The following is a 10,959-nucleotide window of genomic DNA, read 5'->3' on the forward strand; positions in this document are numbered from 1 at the left end:
AGTCTAGCTCTATGTCACCATCCTTTCTCACCCCACTACGGGAGATGTGGCTGGGAAATAGGGGACATAGCTGAAGCACCTCTATGCTTCAGCTATTACTGGCTGCCACAATTGCCCCTGGAGGCTGTGGGCAGCTAGGCATATGTTACAACTGTCTTGAGGCTGCTCTAATTTATGCCAAGAACTGTATCAGTTCTTGTCAGGTCCTACAAGCCAAGGGCTATAAAGGAGTCAGCATACAGTCACCTTCATGGAGTGCAAATCACAACTGGAGTCTGGGTCTTTATACAAACCAAAAGACATGATGTTTACCGGCTTCTCTCTTTAGAAATGACTTGCTAAACTGAAGGCAAAACACAGTTTTCCCGGGGTAGCGTCATAAAAGTGCAACTGCACGCTAACAATTTAATCCGTTCCTAGGTCTACATTCTAGAACAGTGGTTTTCAACCCGTGGGTCGCGACCCAGAACTGGTTCGCAGAATGGAAGGGACTGGGTTGTGGCAGCTCTGGTCAGCAGCGCCGACTGGGCTGTTAAAAGTCCCGTCGGCGGTGCTGTCCAGCTAAGGCAGGCTAGTTCCTACCTGTTCCGACACTGTGCTGTGCCCCGGAAGCGGCCAGCAACAGGTCCGGCTCCTAGGTGGCAGGGGGGCCTGAGCACCAGCTCTGCACTCCCATTGGCCAGGAACCAGCCAATGGGAGCTGGGGGGGGGCAATGCCTGCAAGGGAGAGCCACGCGGAGCTGCTTGCATGCCTCCACCTAGGAGCTGGACATGCTGTTGGCTGCTTCCGGGGCGCAGTGCAGTCCGCGGTGCCAGGACAGTCGGGAAGCCTGCCTCTGCACCCTGGCTGCACCGCTGACCGGGAGCCGCCGGAGGTAAGCCTGTGTCCCAGTCCCCTGCCCCAGACCTGAGCCCCCCCCAACCCGGAGCCCCCTCCTGCACCCCAAACCTCTCATCCCGGGCCCCACCCCAGAGCCTGCACCCCCAGCCCAGAGCTCTGATCCCCTTCTGCACCTCAACCCCCTGCCACACCCCTGAGCCCGCCCCACCCCGCAGTCCTCACCCTAACCCTCTGCCCCAGCCCTGAGCCCCTCCCACACCCCAACCCCCTCATCCCCAGCTCTGTTGGGTCGCGGGCACCAACAATTTTATTCAACTGGGTTGCCAAAAAAAGTTTGAAAGCCACTGTTCTAGAATGCCCACACCTGAAAATATACCAAACAGCATCCTGGGGTGACATTGCAGTTCTAGACTGTGTTTAACTGTGTTTCTAATCTGAGATGTATCTCTGTTAAAAAGACACTGTTGAGGTATAATGCTTATTGTCTCTTCATCGTTCTTGGATGCATTTTTCTTAGGGCCTGTTCTGCAAACTCCATTTGTTAAACATCCAGAGTTTTAGCTCCATTCAAAACTCAGTAGCTCAAGGTAGGTTTAAGCTTTGGGGAGACTTGAAACAGGAGAGGAAAAGGAGCTTGGGATCAAGACTTTTAAAGTATTGATTTTTTACTTTGTTGATTAGCTAATCTGACAATGCATGAAGCCCAGGATAACACTGAAAAAATGGCTCCACTCATCATCACCACCACCAGTACTATTTGAGGGAAAGGATGGGTCTTATGGTAAAGTACAGGATTGGGAATCAGGAATTCCTAACTTCATCATCTACTTACTGTGTGACTTTGGACTCTGCTCAAGTTTCCTCCTGTAATAAATTTCTGCTCAATATATAATATTTGTTGACAGCCTCCAATGGTAGTTGTTACAGGAATGCTAAGTATGACTCCAGTGCTTAATTTGTAACTGATGCAGCAAACCCAGAGGTGCCAGGCTATGAACTGCCAAGCCTAGAGGTGCCAGGGCTCAGCCCTGGTAAGCCCTGGCAAAAATTGAGCACTGTATGACTCTGATCTTGCAATTGGACCTACGTGGGTGGGTTTCTGAGCCTATGCAGATCCCTGTTGAAATAAATGCAGCTCTGATGGGCACAGGAGTCCATCTGTGATGATCTCATCATAGGATTGGGTCTGTATTGTTGTTATAGATGGTTCAGTATAGAAACATATGCTTTATAAACAAAGAGAAAATATATTTAAAAAATTGACAAAAAGATGCAGATAGGAATCTAGTAGGATTTTCAAAAGTGCGTAGATACCTAACTCCTGGGAATTAAACAGCTTTGGTGCTTTTGAAAATCTCACTAGGCATGTACACGCAGCATCTTTAGGCATCAGACCTTTAAAAATCTGGCCCAAAGTTTCTTAAAGTTAGTGAATGTTACACTATGATGAGCACCATAGTATACTTTGCCATAAAATTGCTATCAGCAACTTCTTAAGTGGTATTGAATTGGCATTCCAATCACAACAAACTGTTGGTGGCTAATTTGATTGTTTTAAAGGGCAACAATCCACCTGAAAAATCATATTTCCGTGGGAATTATTTGTACATATTATTGCTACAAATCATATTTACTACTCTGAAATTAAAGACATTTTTTTCTGTATTATTTTGTCTGTTTGCTTTGTATGTAGTGAATTTCAGGGTTCTAGTTGAAAGTGTGTGCCCTTGCAAGATTCTGCAAGAAAGTGTGAGGCCCCATTTGTGCAGGACACTGGTGCAGCCCCAGCACAGAAGTCTGCCGGTGTCCCCAGTATCAACAAAGCTGAAACCCAAGAGGCAGTAGCTAGTAGTGGGCACGGAGATTGTTTAAAAAAAAATGGTGCAGGGATTGATTGGGACCCAGACCTCTTACCACAACACAAATAAATTAATAAAATAACAATACTAGGAGACCTGTAGGAATGGGCCTGAGAATGTTTGGGTCTCGCCAAAAAGGCTCTTCAACAGAGAGGGATTTTGAAAGGATTTTTTAAAAAATATCAGAACACTCACTTTCTATCAGAAAGTTTAATATATCGTTTATAAATAGTCTAGTTGACAGCGTCCCTTTGATAAGATCCCAGCCCGTGTTCACAAATGAGCCCCAGTGGCGGCACCGCACGATGCTTTGAAAGAACTTGCTGTCTTCAGAGACGTTGTATCTTGCGCGGAGGTGCAAGGAGACAGAGCTTCTGGCTCTCCCGCCCCTCTTTTCTCCTTTTTAGCTGGTTGTTTCCACTCTCTCTCCCCTCCTCCTTGCCTGCCTCGATCCCTCCTTTTCCCTCTCCTCCCTCCCCGCATTACCTGCCGCTCACGTTGGGCTCTTGGCCCAGGAATCATCCTTGCAGGGCCCACCCACCGCCGTCCTTACCATTGGCTCCGCGGGCTGCCCGTCTCCCCCTTCCCCTGTCCCGGAGGCAGGTTCGCGGGAGCTGCGGCAGGCTCGGCGCGTCTCCGGCTGCTTGGGAGAGGAGCCGCCGCTGGCACCGACAGCTCGGAGCCTCGGTCCTACGCGCCGCGGCGGCGCCCCAGCAGCGGCGGGCAGGGACTCCCCGGGTATCTCAGCCAAAGCGCCATGTAGCCGCTGCTGCCCCGGACGGCGCGCGGTGCCCCTGGGGCGGCGGGTGGCTGCTTCCCGGCGGAGCATGTAGGCGCCAGCGGCGGGGGACTGAGCTGGTTCCCCACCGCGGCGGCTCCTGTTTGCCCGCGGCACTTGGCGGCGATGGGGGAGAAAGTTTCGGCCGCTCCGGAGCGGCTGCGGGGCGGCGGCCGGATCGTCTCGTCCTGCTCCAGCTCCTCGGGCTCCTCCTCGGGCTCCTCAACTCTCTCGGAGGAGGGGGACCCCGGCTTGGCCCGGGACCGCCCCGGCGGCTGCTCGGACGCGGGGCGGCAGGCGGCGGCTCCCCGCGGGGCGGAGGAGGAGGAAGCCGGGCGGTGGCGGCAGAGCGAGGAGGCGGCGAGCCCAGGTGGGGGGCAGCAGCAGCTTCGGCCGGAGAGCGACGCCTCGCTGGAGGAACAGGAGGAGGAGGTGCGGTTCGTCCCGGGGAAGGGGCCCGGCCAGGTGCAGGCGGGGGTGGCCGTGGCTGGCTCCCGAGCCGGGCGTGGTGGCGGCGGGCAGAGGTGTCGCCGTGAGGTTAAAAGCGCTCTCTTCTCCTGCGGGGATTTCCCGGCAGGATCCCGGGTGCAGCGTGGCATCCCCCGGTCAGTTGGCTGCAGAGATGCTGGAACAATTTGTATAGCGGCGGTGCTGAGAGCCATTGAACCAAACTGTAATAACCTTGTATATGATAGAAACCACCTGGGGAGGAGGGGGTGTGTTTGCAGCATGCTTTGATGGATGCGGGGCGTTGAACTTGCTTCTCTGCTCGTGTCTGCTGCTGAAAGGAGAGCTTGGGCTGAGACAGGACAGGGCTTCACCAGCAAACCTTTCCCCAGCACGTTGTTCACAGGGGTCCTACCCCGGTTCACTTGTTCCACATAGGATTCTTGTTTGTTCCTGTTGCTAAATGTTTATTTTTAAAAAAGGGAAAAACTTCCTGATCCCCAGTCCCCTTCTTTCTTTCCTCCCAGGAACAATCACCATAACGGTGCTATAAAATGAACTCCTCAATGTCAAATGGAAATTGTGGGTTAGCCTTTAAATGACACTAATCTGCCTGGAAGAGCTAATGCCATATCTTTGTGGATTATGGTGTGGGTTTGTGAAGACAGATCTGTTGGATGATATATGTATACACATGGTTTTTTTTTTTTAATTGATAGCCTATTTTCTAATTATTTTAAAGGCATTTGGACTGTTTTCAGGGTTGGGACTATATCTGTATGCATTGTATAGTGTTCATATGTATTGTCATGCTCTGGTTCCATAGAACTTCATAATACCTAGTTTGGAATCGTATGGTTTTATATGCTGTCACTGGGCAATCTGTGCTCTCCCTTAGCCTGGTGGCTCACAAACTTCTTTTGTTAAGAATTTGTCCACAACATCCTGATGCAGGTTACCTTCTCTCTGACTTCATCCTACATCTTCCTGTGGCTATGGCTGGGATTGACCAGGGTTTATCTTCGCTGTAACGTTAGCTTGAGTTAGCTATGCTCAGGTTCACTCCTGTTGAGGTAGCCTAGCCTATGAGAGCTTAAGAATGGTCATACTGGGCCAGATCAATGTGGCTGGTGCCAGATGCCTGAGAGGGAATGAACAGAACAATTATCAAGTGATCCATCCCCTGTTGTCCAGTTCCAGCTTCTGGCAGATGAAGGTTTAGGGACATCTAAGGTATGTCTGCACTGCAATTAGACACCCGCAGCTGGCCCGTGCCAGCTGACTCGGGCTGAGAGGCAGTTGAATTGCAGTGTAGATGCTTGGGCTTGGGCTGGAGTCCAGGCTCTAGGACCCTGTGAGGTGGGAGATCCCAGAGCTTGGGCTGCAGCCTGAGTCCTGAACCTCTATGCCGCAATTAAACAGCCCCTTAGCCCGAGCCCTGCAATCCCGATCCAGCTGAACAGGCCAGCCGCGGGTGCCTAATTGCAATGTAGACATACCCCAGAGCATAGCATCGAGTCCCTGGACTCTGACCATCTGGACCAATTGATGGACCTATCCTCCATGAACATACCTAGTTCTTTTTTGAACCCTGTTATACTTTTGGCCTCCACAGCATCCTCTGACTGAAGTTAGAGCAGGCACACTGTGAAATAACATTTGAGCTGCAGAGTAGCTGGGTCCCCACTGTATTACTAGCTGAAGTATCAGTAGTACTTGAGCTTCAACCCATAACCCCTAATGAGCTAAGGAGCTCAGGTTTAAAGCACTACTTAACTCAAGCTAGAGATTTTTGCGTCGTTGAGAATTGGTTAAGGGCAACACTCCAGTTAAAACCTTCAGCTAATGCTGTTAGCGCTGTTAACACAATGTTAGTAAGCCCTAAGAGAATTAGGCACAAAACTGCCATTGAAATTCAGTGGAAGATGAGTGCCTAACTGCCCTTCTGGAAACTCCAGTCTTCCCTAAATAATTCTAGGGCAGATCAAAATAAACAAAGTGGAGCAATAGCCACAGAGAACATGTTCGAACACCCGCTTCCTCTGCATTAAAGCCAGTTTATCCGCAGGCTGTTTTCTTTTTTGCATGTGTAAGATTTTATCTCCCCTGGCTGCTAGCAACCATGTAGCACTATTCATGCCAGGTCACTTGCTGTTTGGTTCTGCTCTCCTTTTGCATTTGCTAGCCCACCAGTTTTGCTGTAGTCAGCAGAATTGCTCATGGTTGAATTTCAAAGTGAAGAAACACTTAAAGCGGCATGTTAAGACTTCATTTTCTATGCAGGGACCCACACGTGGAGAAGACAGGGGAGTTCTGAAACAGACTTGTATGCTCACTTGAAGCTTTTCAAAAAGCTGGATGTTCATTACAGCTTGCGTAGTTGGGGAAGTCATGCTGATTGGTCTTGTCCCATTAGTTTTATTTTTGTTACTTTTAAATACAGTCAGAGTTTGAAAAGCTTACTGGACTTCCCTCCGGTTAGGAAGAGAAGGATGCCAGTGAGGTGCAGAAATAGTGCCTTGGTACGAAGGTTAGATTTCTTCTCTCTCTCCTGCTCCCTCCTTCTCAATCTCAGCTTCAGGGAAAGGAAGTGCTTGAGAGTGATAGTCTTGTTAAGTGCATACCACTGCTAGGAAAACCTGTGAGCAGCAGGAGAGGTAGGATAGCTGTCAGCAGGCCCAAGAAGACAGTGCTGCCTCAGTTCACACTTTTGTAAAGTTATCTTTATAAGCATAACTTGAACTTTTAAATTTAAAAGTTCACATCAAGAACTTTTAAATTCTGTAATATCTAGTGATTTAGATTCCCTGCTGCTTGTGAGTAGAACTGGGTGAATAATTGATTTTTTGGTAGCTTGGCAGTTATGTGCAAAACAAAAAATTGTGTTCAGTTGACCCTGAACTGTAAATTCCAAAAAATTGCAGCAAATCAAAAAAGTTGACTTAAAAATACATTTCAGGTTTAAATGAAACATTCATTTAGTTTTGGGGTATTTTAAAAAAATATATAAAGCAAAGGAAATGAAAGGCTAAAATGGTTGGAGGAAGAGATAGTTCTGCCCTCCTTATAACTTTTAGCTCTGTGGTTAGGAGACTCTCTTGGGATGAATTCCCCATCTGCCCAGTGTGGAGCAAGGGTTTGAACTTGAGTTTCCCATTTCTCAGGTGAATGCCCTAACTACTGGCTACAGAATGTTCTCTCAATCTCTACTCTTGAAACTGTTCCACGGCGTATGAATAATTAAGTAACAATTGGAGCAGGGACTTGAATTTGAGTTTCTCCCTTCTCAGGTGAGAGTCCAAACTGCCAGGCTGCCCAGTAACCTGGGTTGGGTGTGTGTCAGGCTGTGCTACTGAAGCTGTTCCACATTGTTTAAAACTCTTGAATAGTCATTGGGCCAGAGAGAGGGAGAATGATTCCATAGCCTGGAGCTTCTGTGGGGCTGAAGGGAAAGGAATGAATGCCAGAGAGGCAGTGCTTGCCCCATTTTCTTTTTCACCATGCTTCTCCATCTCCTGTGCACTGGCTCATCTCTCTGCCAGAAAGTGGCTAGGAGCAGGGGATCATAGTTGTTTATAGTTTGTTTTGTTAAACTTATTAAAACAAATGGTACCAAACATCAACAATGAGTAGTCATTTTTTCTGAATACTTGTCTTTCTTTCAACAAGAAAGAAGTAGTTTATAGGCGAATCAATTTTCAGACTTAGACTGAATTGCTGGAGATTTGAACTTACATACAATGTGAGCTCATCATTGAATTTGAAGCTAATTGCTATTGATTCTACTACGAGTTCCTGAATCACTTGGATAACTGGGAACACTCCTGCTTGTCAGAGTGCTATAGCAGCCTTTCAGCAGGAGTGCAGTACTTCACAGTAAGAATAACTGTTTAACCATTTTAGCCAAAGAAAGAAATATTATAAAAAAGCTTCTGAAAAAGCCACCTTCTCCCAAATATACAAACCCAGTCCTTGTTACCATGCTAAATTGAACTTTTACATGAGAAAATTGGTAAATTACCGTTGTAAAGTAAAAAAATGTATTATCTGTAACTGAGACTTGGTATTCAGATATCAGTCTGATTTGAGTTCTATTTTCAAGATTATTAAAACCCCAAAATGACTGGGTTTCTACTGAAAACTTAAACTGACTTCTTAGAGTTGCTTATACTCAATAAAATATATTCTTTGGAAACAGCTTCTCCCCACCCCCCAGTTGGCATGATTCCTGTATCTTAAGTCCCTTGTTCTGTGTAATTAAGGACACAGAAGAAAAACTACTGTACTAAGAAACAGCTCTATCTTCTGCTGCTTACTGATCACCTGAAGAGCCACTCCTCTGTTCATGATATTGTAACCCACATGTTCTATACTGTAGCATTTGACTTAAGCCACATCTACACTAAAAAGTTAGGTGGACCCAGCTATGTTGCTCAGGGGTGTGAAAAAAATCCACACCTTGGAGCAGTGTAATGAAGCAGACCTAACCCCTGGTGTTGACAATGCTAAGTTGATCGAAAAATTCTTCCGATGACCTAGCTACCACCTCTCGGGGAGGTGGATTAACTACAGCTATGGGAGAATCCCTCCCGTCACTGTAATGAATGTCTACGCTGAAGTGTTGCAGCTGTACTGCTGTAGTGGTTTATGTGTAGACATAGCCTTAGTTTTTCCAGGAGGGGGAAGAGAAGCTGTGAGGAGGAGACATGGATCTTAGCTGACTACTCTTTTTGCACAGGTCCAGAGGGCAGGGCAGGACAACTCAGCTAGAAAGACCCAGAACAGGGTATGGTAGTTAGTAGATATGTTCATTAATTGTTCTGAGGCTGTACAGGAAGTTTTCATTGTGAGCAACCCACCTGCCAGGTCATACCTTAGTTATCCTCTGAGAGTTGAGACAGTCAGAGAGCCAGGGGATTGGGGAAAGGTTATAAATAGAGGAGTTAAAAATAGGCCTGTATAGATTGACACAGGACCAAGCATTGTGTTTGCTTTGAGGGCTGGGTCCCAGGCCCTGTACCACTTTGGATACAGGTGAGTTCTATTTCAGCTTTATTTACTAGGGAAACCCTCCACTAGAGTGATATTTGGTCCACCACAGTGTGTTTTATGGAACTGCCTGTGGAATTTGTTTTGTTATTAGCACTCTGCTCTAAACTGGGATTCTGTTTTAGAGAGAATGGGGTAGCACTTTGTGAATTCTTGCCTGACTTAGCCAGGCTTATGAGGAGATATGGTACCCTGCAATTGAGAGGACCAGTCAGCTATTAATTCCAGGGCTGAGTGGCCGCTAGTTGTGGAGCTCCCCAGACTGTTCGTTTGCGGACAGGGTGCTGAAGTGTTTGAAAGGACCAAGAGGCTGTCATTTCTCAGCTCCAAAGAGTCCAGGTGACACACACTACATAATATAGTTACCTCTAAAGTCTCAGAAATCATCTCTGAGAAAGGATCAGAGGGAAATGTGTTTTGATATGTGTGCTAATGTATAAAAATGCTGTGCTGAAACCTTATATTTGAAAATATACGCACATAAAAGAGAAACAAAAGGGGGAAGTCTGTATAAGCTACACCAATTGATTCTTCTATCTAATAGATTTTGTTTAAAAGTTATTATTAGTATTCCAAATGCTATTTACAACATTTTATACTATTTACAATGTGTTTTATATGCATTAAATCTTTGTTCTACTAAGAACTGTATGGTGCTCTCTCTTTTGACTGGGAACTATGAACATCCATTTATCCGGGTTTTACATTCAACAACCCTGAGGTTGAACTTTGTGTAACCTTTTTAGAAAGCACTGCAAGACAGCTCTGGCCTGTGCTTCAGCAAAGGGTTAAGCTGAGGTGCTGGAAGAAGGGGAATGGGGGGGGGCGGGCGAAGGGAGGGGAGGTGAAATAGATTTATACAGAATATTGTCTGAACATCCTCTGTGTCTGTTCCAGTATAAAAATCAGTTGCTTTGAAAATCATTGTGACTTCATGTGAGAAATGTGAACAAGAGTAGATGGATTTCTGGAAAACCAAGAGTCTGTCATGAAGCCATTGATATTGTGGAGCAAAAGCCCCCAGAAAATAGATTTGTTTGTAAACTGTTTTTTGTAGATTTGTCATCTGGCATGCATAACGCTCTAGTAGGTACATACCTATGTCATTCCAAATTGCCATCTCTTAATGCAGCATTGTTGGCTGTAGCTTATGCTACTCTTAAACATCCTAGTATCCTTAAATATGAATAATGTACATGTTTTGCTGTGCTGGAGTGTGACATAAGTCTTTTAAAAAAATATGAATGATCTACTCTGAAGTATTTTCAATGGAGATGTTACATGATTGACACCAGGGCATACCACTCTTCCCTAACCAAGTGGAGTGGTGGTATTTTGCCTTTCCTTTATTTCTTCCCCCACTTCCTTAAAAATAAAAACTCCATCTGTTATGGACAGGTTAGGTGTCTGTGGGAGACACCAATTATACAGGTCCTTGCATTGTTTTAGTAATACGTTTTTAGTCTTTGGCACCGATGGAGCATGCACCATTGCAGCGCGTCCTGAACACCTCTTCTGCTCAAAGATGAACGGCATAATTATTGGAAAGTGAATTAAGAGTCATAGATAGAGATGAAATACATGCTCACTGCTAGGTAGAGCTGGAATTTAACAACAAGATACTTTTGTGTCGGCAAATGCCGATTCATCAACCTGAACACTTTTCCTGGAAAAGGGGCATTTTCCATGAAGCTTTCATTGGGAAGGTGTCTCTGGTCCAGGGTATAATTGCTATTCAAAATCAGGGAGATCCACCCAATAATAGTCATAGTCCAATGGATATGGCACTCATCCGAGATGCAGATGACATGGGCAAGCCAAGTTTAAGTGCCTGCTCAGCCTTGTTCAGAACACTTGTGAATCTGGATCTTACCCTAATCATGAGGCTGTTGGCTACTCCAGCGCGTGGGTCTCTTCTGTTTGGAACTGTTTCAGTCTATATAAATATTCATTGGGCTAGAAAGAGATTAACTCTGTAGCTTGGT

The sequence above is a fragment of the Terrapene carolina genome, unplaced genomic scaffold (assembly GCF_002925995.2).
Source record: "Terrapene carolina triunguis isolate 2854851 unplaced genomic scaffold, T_m_triunguis-2.0 Scaffold69, whole genome shotgun sequence".
Taxonomy (NCBI): Eukaryota; Metazoa; Chordata; order Testudines; family Emydidae; genus Terrapene; species Terrapene triunguis.